General features: G+C 49.1%; 1 pseudogene; it reads left to right on the top strand.

The window, feature by feature from the left end:
• Positions 1 to 2308: 2308 nt before the first annotated feature.
• Positions 2309 to 15276, top strand: LOC144773742 (uncharacterized; annotated as a pseudogene).
• Positions 15277 to 15804: the final 528 nt, after the last annotated feature.

Here is a 15804-nt window from a genome sequence, read left to right as displayed (position 1 = left end):
CCACGCAGCCTTTCATGGTGGCACCCCCAAAATATGATCGCACCAGCCACGGGCTTTTGAGCAAAACTTTAGGCTCAGGCCCATATTCTTTTACAAATTAACCACAGGCGTTGTAAGCCACGCGCTCGCCTCACGTAAGGTCATACAAAGCAGCTTTATTTACCCGTTATTGCTAGAAAAAGCGCTAAACAACCACTGATTTCCGCAGTAGTCACCCACATGTCTTAGTCATATATTTCATCTTCGCCACCACGTACTAAATCAGCTTCCACTACGTAGAAGACGGCAGTCAAAATTGCCTATCAGCAGTTATATTCTAGAAAGTACTTGAACATCACTAAAGCAATAAGATAAATGCACTCTTTATACAAACGGCCACCAGAAAATTCCAATTTATATTTCAACACAAACGACCGTGGGATAGGTCCATTCTACACATCAAGCTAAAAGACCAAGTCACAGCACAATGCTTAGAAGCGAAAACAATTCATTTTTCTTATCGCTACTTGTGATGTAAGTAAATTGAGTAGCTAGAAATTCACTACTGAAGGACACTGTCTCAGGAAAAGTTTAACCTGGAATAATGCAGAGAGGCACAGTTTCGCCAGGTGAAATTTCGCACCAGCCTTAACTCCAAGGAAAACGTTACAGTCTAAATTGCTGTAACTACTTACGTTAAAGTATGAATACACAGTAGCTCGGCGTGGGTCATCTATGGTCACATAAGCGTGTCTTATCTCTATAGCCCTGATATATCTTCATTAGCTCACTATAACACATATATTTCAGTTCAAAGTTGATTTGTAATGACGGGTAAGGTGACGTGACAACCTGTCCATTACTTACAATGACCGTTTGTAAATTCATTATCAACAACACTTCATCCATATGACGGACAGAGGGAAGCACCGCTCTGTCCATCGGCATCCGAGCCGACTGGCGCCCGTTTTGGAGCACCGACGGACAGAGCGGTGCTTCCCTCTTTTCCTGAGCCGTGGCCAGGTGGGGTGAGGTCTGTACCTCTTACGAGTCTGTGGATACACACGACACAAGAGACGAGAAACGATGTGGACACCTAGTGGATTCAGGTGATCTCTGTATTTGCTTCTTTATTGTTATTTTGATCACTTTTTCTTATGTTCAATATCACCACGTTGCAGTAGCTATCAGTTGATTGGGTCCTGAAGAAAGCAAAGACATAATATGTCGACAATTGCTGAAACATGTTGACCTCATAGTACATCTGGCCAGTTAATTTTTGAAACTGTCACTGACTACATTTTAATGTTGGGAGAGAGGGTAGCACCAAAATAAATATCACTTTTAGTACCCCCTCATCCAATTTTATGACACTTTTTTTCCTGTTTTACACACACTTTTTCTGCACTGCGACATCAGTCACTCAGTTGCATTAACAGCCTCACAACCGAGCAGCAAGACCATCGTGAGACCTGTCTGACCTTATGAGGGCTTTTCTCATCATCTGGGCCCTCCTCCGTGAAAGTGAGGGGCTCTCATAGTGGTGGTCTTGAAGGAATCCCAAATGATGAAGGGCGGTTCCGTGTGGTGACTGATGAGCATCTTTGCCTGACCACTACGTAGGTGTGTCGAAGGGATGACCCTAGATAGAGATACACGTGGTAGGGATGTTTCGGTGTTCTTGTTCATTTACACTGTGCGTACACACCAGTTTCTTTTTAGACCCTCTGACATTTTTGTGTAGTTCACCTCACGGTGCCTGCCACATGGTACAGGGATGTTTGCAAACTTCCATTTTTCAATGGGAGCTTGTGCTGCAGGCAGATTCAGACCACCACACATGATCCCATTGAAAAATGGAAGTTTTGCAGTTGCATCCAAATTAGGGTGTTGGAACCACAGACCTATGGTCTGGCAGTTCCTTCCCTGCAACGGTGTCCCGCCCGACATTGTAATGAGGGCTTTTATGTCTTTTCTCAACATTTGTAATATCACAGTCAGCCTCCTTTTTGAGAGGTAGATTTTATTGGTTTGATAACATTGGATCATTTAATGGAGAGAGTTGATCATAGTAAGCTTCATATGTAGAATTGATCAAGGTTAGTCCAAAACAGGCTTCCTCATTCATCAGTGAGGTGCATGTCTGCAGTCAGAGTTATATCTAATGAAAAGCAACACCTTGGAAGAAACTCTGCTATGGCTGGTCCCAAGCCCCGTTGCGAAAGGAGAAGGGTATACATGGGGCTTGCTACCCCTCATGTAAAAAAATACTAGACCAAAAGACATCCTGGCCTTGGGGAGAGAGTAATCTCCTTCATGGAGAGCTATGATGCCTTGTGGTGAAAGCCAGAGATTCCTGGAAGTCACAAAGCCGATCCACCTGCTTTCGACCAAGACCATCATCATCGGGACATGGAACGTGAGGACCATGTACGAGACAGACAAGACAGCCCACGTGGCAGTGAAGATGAAAAAATACAATCATGGCCTGCTTGGCATTAGCGAAAACAGGTGGACACAGTCGGGAGAGAAAACACTAGCTCCAGGAGGAATTCTGCTGTATTCTGGACACAAGGAAGAGTATGTACTACATACTCAGGGAGTAGCACTGCTGCTAACGCCAGCTGACAAACAATTCTCTGATTGGTTGGGAAACCCACAGTTCCAGAATCATCACAGTGACCTTCCGCACAAAGAAAAAGAGGATCAACATGAATGTTATCCAGTGCTATGCACCTACAAATGATAGCAAAGAAGAGGAAAAAGAACAATTTTACATCAGACTCCAGTCCATCCTAGAGAAATGCTGATGGAGGAACTCAATGCCAAGATTAGAAGTAACAACAATGGGTATGAGGAAATCATAGACAAACATGGCCTTTACAACATGAATGAGAACTGTGAAAGGCTTGAAGATCTCTGTACCCTGAACAGTCTGGTGATGGGCGGCAGTATATTCCCACATAGAAGAATACACAAGTCAATGTGGGTGCCACCAGATTATTCAACAGAGAAACATATCCACCATGTCTGCATAGCCAAGAAGTTCTGGAGGTCCCTGCAGGACATGAGAGTGATGAGAGGAGCGGATGTGGTATTGGACTATCACCTTGTTATGGCTACAGCTGGAGAAAGCATGGATGGAACCAACAAACCAACAGCAGCAATATAACACCACCCTCCTCAAAGATGCACATAATACACAGTCACCCTCAGTAACAAGTTTCAAGTTCTGCAAGAACTAGAGATAGAGACCCAGTAGAAATTCAGTGAGATAAGATCAAAGAAACAGTGACATCAACCTGCCCGGAGATAGTGGGTCCCAAGAAACGCCAGGATAAAGTATAAATTTACACCAATACTCCCCTAAATTCAAGCAAAGGAAAATAAAGCTGAAGTCAACATCAGCCAAACACGAGCAAAAAAAGCAAAAGCTCAAGGCAAAAACACCAAAAACAACAAGGAAGCAAAGAGAGACTTAAGATCAGAAAAGTGAAGATTGATTGGTGGCCTTGCCACAGAAGCCCAGGAATCTGCAAGCCATTGAAACTTGAACGAAGTCTACATCATGAGAAGGAAACTCTCCAGCAGATATAGCAAGCCAGAAAGACCTGTTAAAGGCAAAGCTAGGAAGACAATCCTGGGTAATGAAGGCCAGTAACAAAGCTGGGTGGAGCACTTTGAAGAACTGTTGAACCAGCCAATGCAGCAGTCTCCACCTGACATACAGCCAGCTAACAAGGACTTGCCAATCGATTACAGGAGACCAACCAAGGAAGAAATACGGCAAGCCATCAAAGATCTGAGAAATGGGAAGGCAGCAGGACCCGACAACATTCCAGCTGAGGCACTGAAGGCGCACATTGAAACATCAGGAAACATGCTCTACCCCATGTTTGGAAGGATCTGGGAAGAGGAAAGGTGCTGTCAGACTGAAAGGATGGATAGATATCTCATCAGGATCCCCAAGAAAGGTGACCTGAATAACTGTGCAAACTATAGAGGGATATTTCTTCAATAAATCCTAGCAAATTATTCAACAGAGTCACCCTAAACAGAATGAAGGAACTAGTTGATGCTCAGTTGAAAGATCAGCAAGCTGGTGATGAAAAAGGGTTCAGGCAGGTCAGGTCGATTACCCCTTTCCCATATTTGCTCGGCGTTAGCCGCTTCTCACCCAACTCACGATTACCAAATAAAGAGGCAGGCGCTGGAGACTGGAAGGCAGGAAACAGGAGTTTATTTCCGACGGAACAGAACACGTCAAATCAGACAACAGGGTATCTTCTCGAGGTGCTCTCCCAACATCTCTGAGGCCTGGCCTCTTATACACTGGTTTATTACTTTATTACATGCAACACATTCTTGGTAATGCTTTGAAGTACGGAAAAGGCGTCTTTGGAATCCCCGGTTCAGGCCCGTTCCCACACATATCTACAGTAGGAGTCCCCACCCCAATCTCAGCATGATGGCTATCGCGCAGCTGGACATTCCGCTGGGAACAGGAATGCGGGCGATCGATCGGATCTAGGGGTGTGAGGGCATTGATTAATCCTCGCTCCTTTGATGTGAGGCGAGGTCCTACTGTAGGGGCAATAAACCGCATCTGTTGGGCTAAGTGATGGCCTGGGGTCGGGCCGGACAATCGGACAAGGAGGAAGAGGTTATCAAAGGGCCCGTTTTATGGATGAGATGAAAGAGTGTGGGGGTTTCGGCACGGGATGTGGCTCGGAGGCAGGGTCGCGCTGGAGGTGCGTTATGGCCCAGGCAGGAGAGATCGGGGGCTGTCCGAGCGCGGGGGATGCTTAAGAGGCGAGAGGGTGAGGGGGGGGGAGACGCGCTGGCTATCGACAGTGGGCAGGGAGATCATGGCATTCAAAATGGCTGCTGCTTACGCGCACGCATGGATCTGAAACGAGACAAGATGGCGCCGATAATGTTTACGCCACGATCTACATTTTAACAGTCCACCCTTTTCAACATATCTAGCCAGCTTGTTAATTTACGTCAATCCCCATTATATTTCTTATTTCGAGGTCATACAATGCTTTCATGTGTTCAGTTTTGAAGTCCGAAGTCTTAGGGCACATGCAGTTAGCTATGAGCGAACACAAAGGTGGTAAACATTTAATACCTATGCAACACCCACACAGTATCACGACCGTTATCAATACAAATGTGAACAACCTCCATCCCCAGTCCTTCAAAGCGCCCCAAAACCAGCTTCCAAGCGACCATCCTTCCTGTTCCTGGTGAACCTCTGAGGAAAGTCTGTGGAGGTGTTCGATTGCTTTGTAGACTGAGGGCGAGTTATCTGGCACGTAGGTGCAACAGCTGGATCCAATGATGCGGCATGCTCCTCCACGGTCAGCTAGAACTACATCTAGAACAAGGCGGTTCTGAAGAGCCACCAGGCGGACTGCCTGAAGCTCGGCCGTATTGTTAGTGAGGATGCCAGCCGTGATGTTCATGGTCGTTTCTACTGCCTGGGTCAGGTGTCGGATGGCGCGGCTGTTTGCCATTGGGCCCCACAGAGGAACAAGTCCCTTCACTGCATCCAGGAACTGTGCTCAAGTGGAGTCGGCTTGTTCAATGTCTCTTGCGCGCTTCTGCCGGTGATGGTTGGCTGGGGCCGCGTACGTTGGAGGGAGAATGAAGGCGATGTAGCAGGTACCCCCCCAATTTTTGGGAAGCCAAGTGTAAGCTTTGGTGCCACAAACAAAGTACATATTCGGAGAAGCAACAAAGGAGGGGGGATCGATGGAGTCCAATGTTCTGGTGATGTGGCAGGAACTGTGACCCACCAGCTGTGTTCCCAAGCCTTCGAGGCACACGAGGCCCGTGACATTGATAACAGACAGAGCCACCGTCAGAGTGGCAGCAGTTAGTTTCCGTAGGTAGGAGAAGGTGGGTCTGGCTGGATTATGGAACACCTGCATTTCGACTCGTTCCTTGGCAGGGATGTCCATCTGGAAGGAGGAGCCAGAGGTCAAAGGACAAAAGGGAGCAGAAGTCCTTCCGGTTTTGTTCAGCCAGAACCCGTGGTAGAAGTGTGACACTGTTTGACCAGAAGTGGCGTTGTCCTTGTAGCTCTCTTGCAAGAGGATCAACCAGGCAAGGCAAGAACGGTGAACTGAGAAAGGGGAAGGGATGAAAGGGATGGAGTGTCCGGTGGCATGCGGGAGCAACCCGCAGATCCAGAAGTTTGTGGCATTGGCGGCAAGGTTGTGTTGGTGCAACAGTTGCACGAAGGAATTGTTCCAGAACTCCTTATGCCTTTCTCGGAGCTGAGGCGAAAGGGAGATCAGGTGATGTTCTTTCATAGTGGTTGGCTGTGCAGTGGTCAGCAATATCTGATGAGCGGGTGCGCTCTCTTCCATGATCCAGAAGGAAGTCATGAGGAGGAGGCAAAAGAGGAGGACAATGAAAAGGGCAATTGTCTTCGATTTGTGTATACTGTCAGTCTTTGGGTTTCGATAACAGGTATTTCCTGTTGCTTCCATCATCTTCTTATCTGGCGCTTCCATCATCTTCGAGGTGCTCGGTAGTGGGCAGAACCGCAGACTTCGTTTAGCCTCTCTTCGGGTAACCCTTGGTTGTGGTTAGGCTACCGTTCTGAGATTCAACTTAGTCTGTGGTCTACTTAGCCGAAGCTCCCTCCTTTCGACGCAGGAAATACCCTTCCCTGGATGGCACAGTGGGATCAGAGAATTTTGCAAGTTGGAGTGCCTCGGTATCAGGATAACAGTTCAATGATGGCCGGTCTTTGTTCAGCAGTTCTTCTTGGGTGCTGACGTTTTCTGTCGTGGTCAGGGTCGAGGAGACCTTCTTACAGTGGTGTGCGTGCAGCCAGTGTTGTTTCCCCTCCACTCGAAGAGCCGTTCGGGTGGTGATCAGTACTTGCCAGGGGCCTGTCCACCGGGGTTCCAGACTCTTCGTCTGTTGGAAATTCCGGATCAGCACATAATCTCCCGGTTGGATATCGTGACCCGGACCCCTGGAAGCATCGGGGATGGCCTGCTGCACCTGCTGATGAATGACAGACAATGTTTTAGTCAATTTGCACAAGTAATCAGACAGTAGGACGTCTGGGACGTCGTGAACGGAGGTCGGTTTTGGGGCAGTCCAGAGATTCATTGGTTGCCCAAATACAACCTCGTATGGGGTCAAATGGTGCTTAGTGGGAGTGGAGCGCATCGATAGCAATGCCAGTGGGAGGGCATCTGTCCATTTAAGTCCTGTGGTGGCCACTATCTTCGACAGTTTTAGTTTCAGTGTGTCGTTGTGTCTCTCAACTAAGCCAGCAGATTGGGGGTGAAAGACTGCATGAAACCTCTGTTTTACCCCCAGCCCTTTCAAGATTAGTTGGATAACTTCAGCTATGAAGTGGGGGCCTTTGTCGCTCCATAGAATTTGACAAAGGCCGTAGCGAGGGAAAAACTCTTTCAGTAGTACTTTGGCAGTGGTCATGGCAGTGTTATCACGGGTTGGATAGGCTTCTACCCATTTGCTGAAGGCACACACAATGACTAATGCATACTTCAGGTTTTGGCATCTTTCTAGTTGGATGTAGTCCATCTGGAGGATCTCAAAGGGATGGTCGGGGACCCCAAACCCTCCCCGGGGTACCACAGTTCCTTTCCCAGGGTTGTGTTGCAACCAGATAAGGCATTGCTGGACCAGGCGTCTGGCTGAGTCGGGGATTTTGTCGTTGTGCCAGACCTTGGAGATGAGTTCGATCATGGGGGCAGATCCTATGTGCGCAGGGGAGTGGGCCATAGTCAGTATGGGGATCAGGTATGAATTGGGTAGCAACCATTTGTTAGTGTCCTTTGTCTGCCAGCAGCCTTCATCGTCTTTCAATCCCACCCGTGCCCATTCAGTCAATTCGTGTGGTGAGCTCGCCATCTGGATGTCCCTAATCGTTTCCCTAGCGTCAGTCCATTTTTCTGCTTGTGACCTGGTCACATACATGCGTGTCGTTGTCCTATTCTCAGCTGTGGTTCGGGCAGGGATGTCGGCCAGCGCATTTCCCTGTCCGACTAAGTCTGTCACCTTCTTGTGTGCCTGACATTTGATTACCGCTAATCGTTTGGGGAGGAGAACTGCTTCAATCAGGGCGGAGACTAAATCTCCGTGGAGGATGGGCGTGCCGTGGGACGTCAAGAATCCCCTTTCCCTCCATAAGAGTCCAAAATGGTGAACCACTCCGAAGGCGTACTGGCTGTCCGTGTAAATGTTTGCAGTAGTCCCTGTCGCTATAATACATGCTTGTGTGAGGGCAATCAGTTCTGCCGCCTGTGCGGATCGCTGCGCGATGCGGGCAGTTTCAACTACGGTTTGGGCTGTGGTAACTGCATAGGCAGCTGAGGTGGTGCCGTCGGGGAGTTTTATGCAAGAACCGTCTACCCATAGCTCTCCGTCAGGGTCTGTGAAGGCGGTGTCCCGGAGGTCAACTCTACTCCTAGTCTGTTCGTCTGTGAGGGTCACACAGTCATGTATAGGGGGGACATTCGGGTCGTTTTCGGGCAGAGGCAACAAGGTGGCTGGGTTCAGTGTGGTGCATCTTTTCAGCGTAATGTGGGGTGCAAGCAGGGTTAGTTCATATCCGGTCAGTCGTGCGCTAGTCAGGTGTTGCGTCTTAGTCTGGTTTAGGAGGGTGTCAACAGCATGGGGCACTAATACCGTGAGGGAATTCGAGAGTACGATCCCCTCACTTTGTGGGATAGAGACAGCAGCGGCAGCTACGGCTCGAAGGCAGGCAGGCAAGGCTCTCGCTACGGGGTCAAGGGTGGCAGAGAAATAGGCACATGGTCGTTGCTTGGGGCCAATGGTTTGAGTCAGGACAGACAAAGCGCATCCCTCCCTTTCGTGAGTGTAGAGAGAGAAGGGCTTTGTGTAATCGGGGGTTCCTAGGACCGGTGCAGAACAATGGGCGTCTCAAAGTTCTTTGAAGGACTATTGGCATTCGGGGGTCCAAGGGAGTGGGAAGGGGACATCTTTGGCTAGTAGGGAAAGTAGTGGCTTTACAATAAGGCTGAAATTTGGCAACCACTGCCGGCAGAAGGAGGTGAGGCCTACCAGGGAGCGGACTTGTTTCTGGGTCTTTGGGACAGGGGTGTCTAGAATGGCCTGAATTCGATCGGGTGTAAGTTTTCTCCCGTCTTTGGACAAGAGGTGGCCTAGGTAGGTGACCTGGGGTTGGCAGAATTGCAACTTCTTCTTTGAGACCTTGTGGCCATTTTCCGCAAGGAAGTGCAAGAGTTGGATGGTGGCTGTGACCGCAAGTGGAGTGGTGTCGGCCGCCAAAAGGATGTCATCGACGTACTGTATCAATACCACTCCCTCTGGTAGCTGAACGGCGTCCAGCTGCCTCTTGAGGGCCTGGCTATAGATGCTGGGGCTTTCTGTGTAACCTTGGGGAGCTCTACAAAATCTATATGAGCGGGATTTTAACGTGAAGCCGAAAAGGTAGCGGCTGTCCGGGTGGATGGGGATGGAGAAGAAAGCTTTTTTGAGGTCTATTACAGTGAAGGTGGTGGCTGTGGAAGGAATCAGGGTCAGAATGGTGGCGATATCTGAGACTACGGGGTACTGAGGTACAACTACCTTGTTGACCTCTCGAAGGTCGATGATGAAGCGGTACGCTTTTTCATCTCCTTCGCCCTGCTTCTTCACAATGGGTAGGATAGGGCTGTTGCAAATATTGCTGACTACTTCCTCTACCACTCCTGCCTCTACCAGGGACTGGATTATCATTACCAATGCCTTCTCACCTTCGGGCGATATCCGATACTGTGGGAGATTTGGGAGTATCGCATCTTGGCGGACAGTTATGCGTACGGGGTCAATCATCATTCGTCCTACATCAGCGTCAGTTTTAGCCCATAGATACAGAGGTAGAGAGTCAAGTAAGGATGCGTCAGTGTCAGAGATGGAGAGCATGTGTCGTGCATGATGAGGTCTGAGCAGAGTCGGGTTATCGTACAGAATGACTCGAACCCCGTCCTGTGAACACCTGATAGTAGCTCGGAAATGCTTCAGTAAGTCAAGTCCCATAATGGCATCGGGGGTGTTGGAGGAAAGCAGAAACGTCGTGACAGTGGGGTTACTGTCCAAGTCGAAGGAAACCGGTGCGGATAAAGGGTTAGTGGAGGGCGTTCCATCAAAGCCTATTGATGTTATGTGTGAGCCAGACAAGGGTGCCCTTGGAATCAGTCGTTTAGATAACGCACTACGTGTCGCGCCAGTGTCTACCAGAAATGGAGACTTCGTACCTAGGACCTTAGCGGTGACGTAAGGACCTTGCTGGTCAACATAGAGCTCGACTGGATCCCTTCCTTGCCCTTGGCAGTCCTATGCAAAGTCTTGAGCGTTGTCGCAGTCAGACTGCTGGCACTGATTCTGTCGGGGGCGGTCAAATGTGTTCGGTCTGCCAGGTCTGTCATTGTTGGTGTCGTGGGTGTGCCCTCGTCCCTGCCCTCTAGTCCTGGGGCCATTTGCCATGTCCCTTGTCTCTTTATTTTTAATCATTTCCAGGAGGACCGGGCATTGAGACTTCCAATGGCCAAATCCCTTGCAAAACGCACACTGGTTCTCATCGAGGTCTGTTCGTGGAGCGCCGGGTGTGGGTGTGCGGTCTCTAGGGGGTGAATTTCTAGGGGCATTCGGCTGGTAGTTTCCTCTATACCGTTCCCTTCCTGTCGTCACTCCCTGCAATTGAGCAATCATCACTCGTTCTTTCAAGTCCTTTTTCTTTTTCTCAGTCGCCCTCTCGTTCTCGTTCTTTTGGTGTTCGTAATACTGAGCCATCTGAAGGATAGCTGCAGGTTTGGAGGCCCCCCAACTACTCTCGCTCGTCTGTAACTTTTGGGAGACCTCTTGCGATAGACCCTTTACGTAGTTTTGCACGAATAGGTGTTGTCAGGTTGCAGTGGTCATGTCTTGGCCACTGTAGTCGGAGAACACCGTCTCAAATCGGGAGAAGTATTCTGATACGTCTTCCTGGGGTTTCTGACGGCAAGCCGTGACTACCGACCAGTCTACCTTCTTCTCTGGGATCAATGTCTTTAGCTTCTGAACTATTTTGTCCGGGAGTTCCAGTATGTCTTTTACAGGTTTCTTTCCGGGCTCCCGCTGCCTATCTAGTTCACTGAGTTGATTCCAGGTATGTCCGAACAGATCTGTGTGGTCGGCTTTTCGGATTTGCTTCCACACATCAGCCGGCAGACATAACCCGAAAAACAAGTCAATGTCCGCTAGAGTCATTATGGTTGAGCCCAAGGCTGTACCTGGTTCGGTATAAAATGCTGTCGGGTTCTTTCTTAAATCGGGCAGGGTTTGCCTAAAAGTTAAAATATCTTGCCGATCCCATGGTTGATAAACCCAGTTGTACACGACCCTCCCCTTTGCATCTGCATGGTTGATATCGTCGTTCGTTCCCTGACCTCGTGGGGGAACCCAGTAGGGGGCGGCTTCTCTGATAGGCATCATAGTGTTGCCTACTTCTGATGAGGACCCAGTCGTTTCGGGAACTGTAATCTTAACTTCTGGTTTCTGTTCCGTGAGGTGGCGGAAAACCTCAAGCGTTTGCATGAAGAGGTCCGCCGCGTCACGCTCGGCCTCGTCTCCAATATCGACTTTTCTATATAACGCTGTCAGTTTAGCAGGACCCCGATTCTGATACCTATCCTCATATGCGTTCAGGGTGTGGTAACTAAACCGTAAAATGAAATGCCGTCTGTGGCTACCGGCATGTGAATTGTGCATATCCATCGTGTATTCTTCGCTCTCCTTCCGTTCTACCAGTGCCTTTACTATCTTGTCAATTCCCTCCCGCTCATCTTTGCTCAATCTATTCAGTCTAGCCGGTGGCTGGTTGCTAGTCTCGGGTTCATCTGATGTCGTTACTAATGCGGCCGGAGCGGAGGCCGTGAGGGCTGGGGCACTAGCTCCAAGGTTATTCTCATTTGCACTCGGAGCTGGCAAGTGCTGTACTAGGGGTTGGGAGGGGGCATATGGGGGGGATATAGATGATCGGAGGATCTAGCAGCAACTCATCGTTCGCCCGTTGTTTGGAGGGCAGCTCAGGGTAGAGCGTAGAGGGGGTCCTAACAGGGCACTGGCCTGTCGACTCAGATTCCTGCTTTTGTCTGGCTTCCTCTCTTTCTTTTATCTCTTCTTCTAGTTTCTTAGCGGCCAGGTGGGCTGCCTTTCGTAACTCTTTTCCTATTCTTGCTTCTTCTCTTTTCTTTCGTTGCTCTGCTTCTTTGCGCCACATGCCGAAACTATCAAGCATAGTGGGCGTGGTTTTATTGTTACAAAGGGCTGTTTCCAGCACGCTTATTTTTGCGTCATCGAAGGATCCTATCAGTGGCCACTGACTTTCCTGATCCTTTTTAGTATATTTATTCCATAACTTACTATAAGCTACAGCGACTAGTCCATATTTAAAAAACATATCCTTATTAGGGGTGCCCTCCAGAGGAGCCGGATGATCCACCTCTAATAAGCGGTCCGGGCTGAACCAACTACTGACCAATGGGGAGAAGATAGGCATGACGGGTTACAATGGGGACAAAAGTCTGCACTACCTATCCTTCACTACTTTGCGAAGACTGGACAGAATATTTCTATTCTGCAGTATTCGCAAATAGGGAATACCCAAAGAGAGAACCAATATCGAACAATTAATGTCCGTTCAATCAAACAATCAGTGGCGAGAAAGGAATAGGCACGACGGGTTACAATGGGGGCAAAAGCCTGCGTTACCTATTCTTCACTATCTGCAAAGGAGGACAGAATACTTTTATCCTTCCCCGTTTGTAGACAGAGAATTCTCGAGAAAACAATCCTCGAACAAACAATGTTCGGGCAAACAATAAATCAGTGGGGGAGAAAGATAGGCACGACGGATTACAACGGGGGCAATGGCCTGCGTTACCTACCCTTCACTACCTGCAAAGGAAGAGAGAATACTTTTATTCCTCTCCGTTTGCAGACAGAGAATCTCCAAGAGAACCAACAATTCGGAGAGTAATACTAGTATTTTCCAATCAAACAATCAAATATTTCCCAGTTTGTCGTGTTACACGACCTTACCCGGACCGTATGGACAGTTTCTCGTCTTCGCTTCCAGCGCCCGATCGTCCTCTACTCTCCGTAATTGCTGTGGCACTCCTGATGGTTCCCAGTCAGGACCGTAGATCACTCGAGAGAGGTCTGCTCGGAACCAGTGAAGTTCGGATGATCGGCTGCCAGACGAGGGTCTATCGGGCAGGTGCACTTCCCGATCGTTGCAGTCGTTCACTCCGTCGTCGGGACCTCTCCCACTGGATCCACGTGTCGCTGATGGGCCCCACGTTTGGGACGCCAATTGATGAAAAAGGGTTCAGGCAGGTCAGGTCGATTACCCCTTTCCCATATTTGCCCGGCGTTAGCCGCTTCTCACCCAACTCACGATTACCAAATAAAGAGGCAGGCGCTGGAGACTGGAAGGCAGGAAACAGGAGTTTATTTCCGACGGAACAGAACACGTCAAATCAGACAACAGGGTATCTTCTCGAGGTGCTCTCCCAACATCTCTGAGGCCTGGCCTCTTATACACTGGTTTATTACTTTATTACATGCAACGCATTCTTGGTAATGCTTTGAAGTACGGAAAAGGCGTCTTTGGAATCCCCGGTTCAGGCCCGTTCCCACACATATCTACAGTAGGAGTCCCCACCCCAATCTCAGCATGATGGCTATCGCGCAGCTGGACATTCCGCTGGGAACAGGAATGCGGGCGATCGATCGGATCTAGGGGTGTGAGGGCATTGATTAATCCTCGCTCCTTTGATGTGAGGCGAGGTCCTACTGTAGGGGCAATAAACCGCATCTGTTGGGCTAAGTGATGGCCTGGGGTCGGGCCGGACAATCGGGCAAGGAGGAAGAGGTTATCAAAGGGCCCGTTTTATGGATGAGATGAAAGAGTGTGGGGGTTTCGGCACGGGATGTGGCTCGGAGGCAGGGTCGCGCTGGAGGTGCGTTATGGCCCAGGCAGAAGAGATCGGGGGCTGTCCGAGCGCGGGGGATGCTTAAGAGGCGAGAGGGTGAGGGGGGGGGAGACGCGCTGGCTATCGACAGTGGGCAGGGAGATCATGGCATTCAAAATGGCTGCTGCTTACGCGCACGCATGGATCTGAAACGAGACAAGATGGCGCTGATAATGTTTACGCCACGATCTAGATTTTAACACTGGCTTCCACAAAGATAGATCCTGTGCAGACTGGATTGCAACACTGTGTGTCATCATTGAGCAGTCGATAGAATAGGACTCCCCCCATTATGTCAACTTCATCGACTATGCGAAGGCATTCAACAGCATGGACAGAGAGAGCCTTTCAAATCTCCTCCACCATTATGGTGTGCCACATAAAATCATCAGGACTTCTTACGAGAGAATGACCTGCAAGATTGTCAATGGTGGAACTCTCGGAAGAGTTCACCAGTGTTGTTTGCTCTTGCCTTTTCTCTTCCTGCTGGCCATAGACTGAATTATTATGAAAATACCCACAGCAAGGAGAAGAAATGGGATCCAGTAGACTTCTTGGACACAGCTTAATGACCTTGACTTTGCAGATGACCTGGACCTAATCTCCCATACTCATCTGCAGATGCAAGAGAAGACCAACAAGGTGGCAGGCACATCAGCACAACTTGGCCTCCGTATTGACAGGGAAAAAACCATGATCCTGAAGGCTAACACCACCAGCATCACTGCAGTCATTTTTGGAAGAGGTTGATGCTTTCACCTACGTGGACAGTGTCATAGACAAGAAGGACGGCACAGATGCCGAAGTAAATTCAAGAATCAGCACATCAAGGGCTCCCTACATGCAGCTGAATAAGATCTGGAGCTCCAGGGACCTAATGCTGCAAACCAAGATCAGGCTTTTTAACACCAATGTAAAATAAATTCTTCTGTTTGGAGAAGAAACTTGGAGGACACCAGTGACCACCACCAACTAAGTGCAGACCTTCATCAACACCTGCCTGAGGAAAATCCTCCAAATCCGCTGGCCAAACACCATCAGCAACAACAACCATTGGCAGCACACTTTCCAACTCCCTGCTCATGAAGAAATCATGAAAAGACGCTGGGTCTGCAAAGGGCACACCCTCCGCAAGCCCGCATCAAACACCACCAGGCAAGCCCTGACCTGGAACCCTCAAGGGAAAAGGAAAGGGGGAAGGCCAAGAACTATCTGGTGCCAAGGTCTCGAGGCTGACTGCAAGGAGATGGGTTACACCTAGAGTCACATTGAAAGAAAATCCCAGGACAGAGGTGGCTGGAGAATCCTAGTTGATGGCCTATACCCCAGGATGGGTAGTAAGCATAAGTAAGTAAGCAAGCACTTCGGAAGTGACAAGCATGGGTCTCTAAATTGCTCAAGACCTACCAAATCTCATGGTGCCCCCATGTGTCACACAGTATTGACTTTCTTCACATGGTCACTCAGTGATGTCACATGGTGGAACACAAGTTGAGCTGGTGACTTCTGCACTGGGTGTGTTTCAGACTTGTGTTGAGGCTCTGCTAATATGTCCATCATGGCATTTTGATACGTCTCAGGACATCAGTGGCAGCCTCAGAAGCCTTTCTTTTTGAGGGAAAAAATTAGATGGGGCTCTCAGGTAGTGCTTGGAATAAAATCCCCATCTCAACTGGTCAAGAAGTAAAGGGCTTAAGTCCCTGCTTCTCTCCAGCCCGACCTCCTTCAATGCTCCTCCACCTCTTCTCACACAATGATAATGATTTCAAATATGGGAGGTCTGTTGTTC

Source organism: Lissotriton helveticus, chromosome 8 (genome assembly GCF_964261635.1).
Source record: "Lissotriton helveticus chromosome 8, aLisHel1.1, whole genome shotgun sequence".
NCBI classification, from domain to species: Eukaryota; Metazoa; Chordata; class Amphibia; order Caudata; family Salamandridae; genus Lissotriton; species Lissotriton helveticus.
The sequence above is the reverse complement of the archived record's forward strand: the minus strand, read 5'-3'. Positions and strand labels throughout refer to the sequence as shown.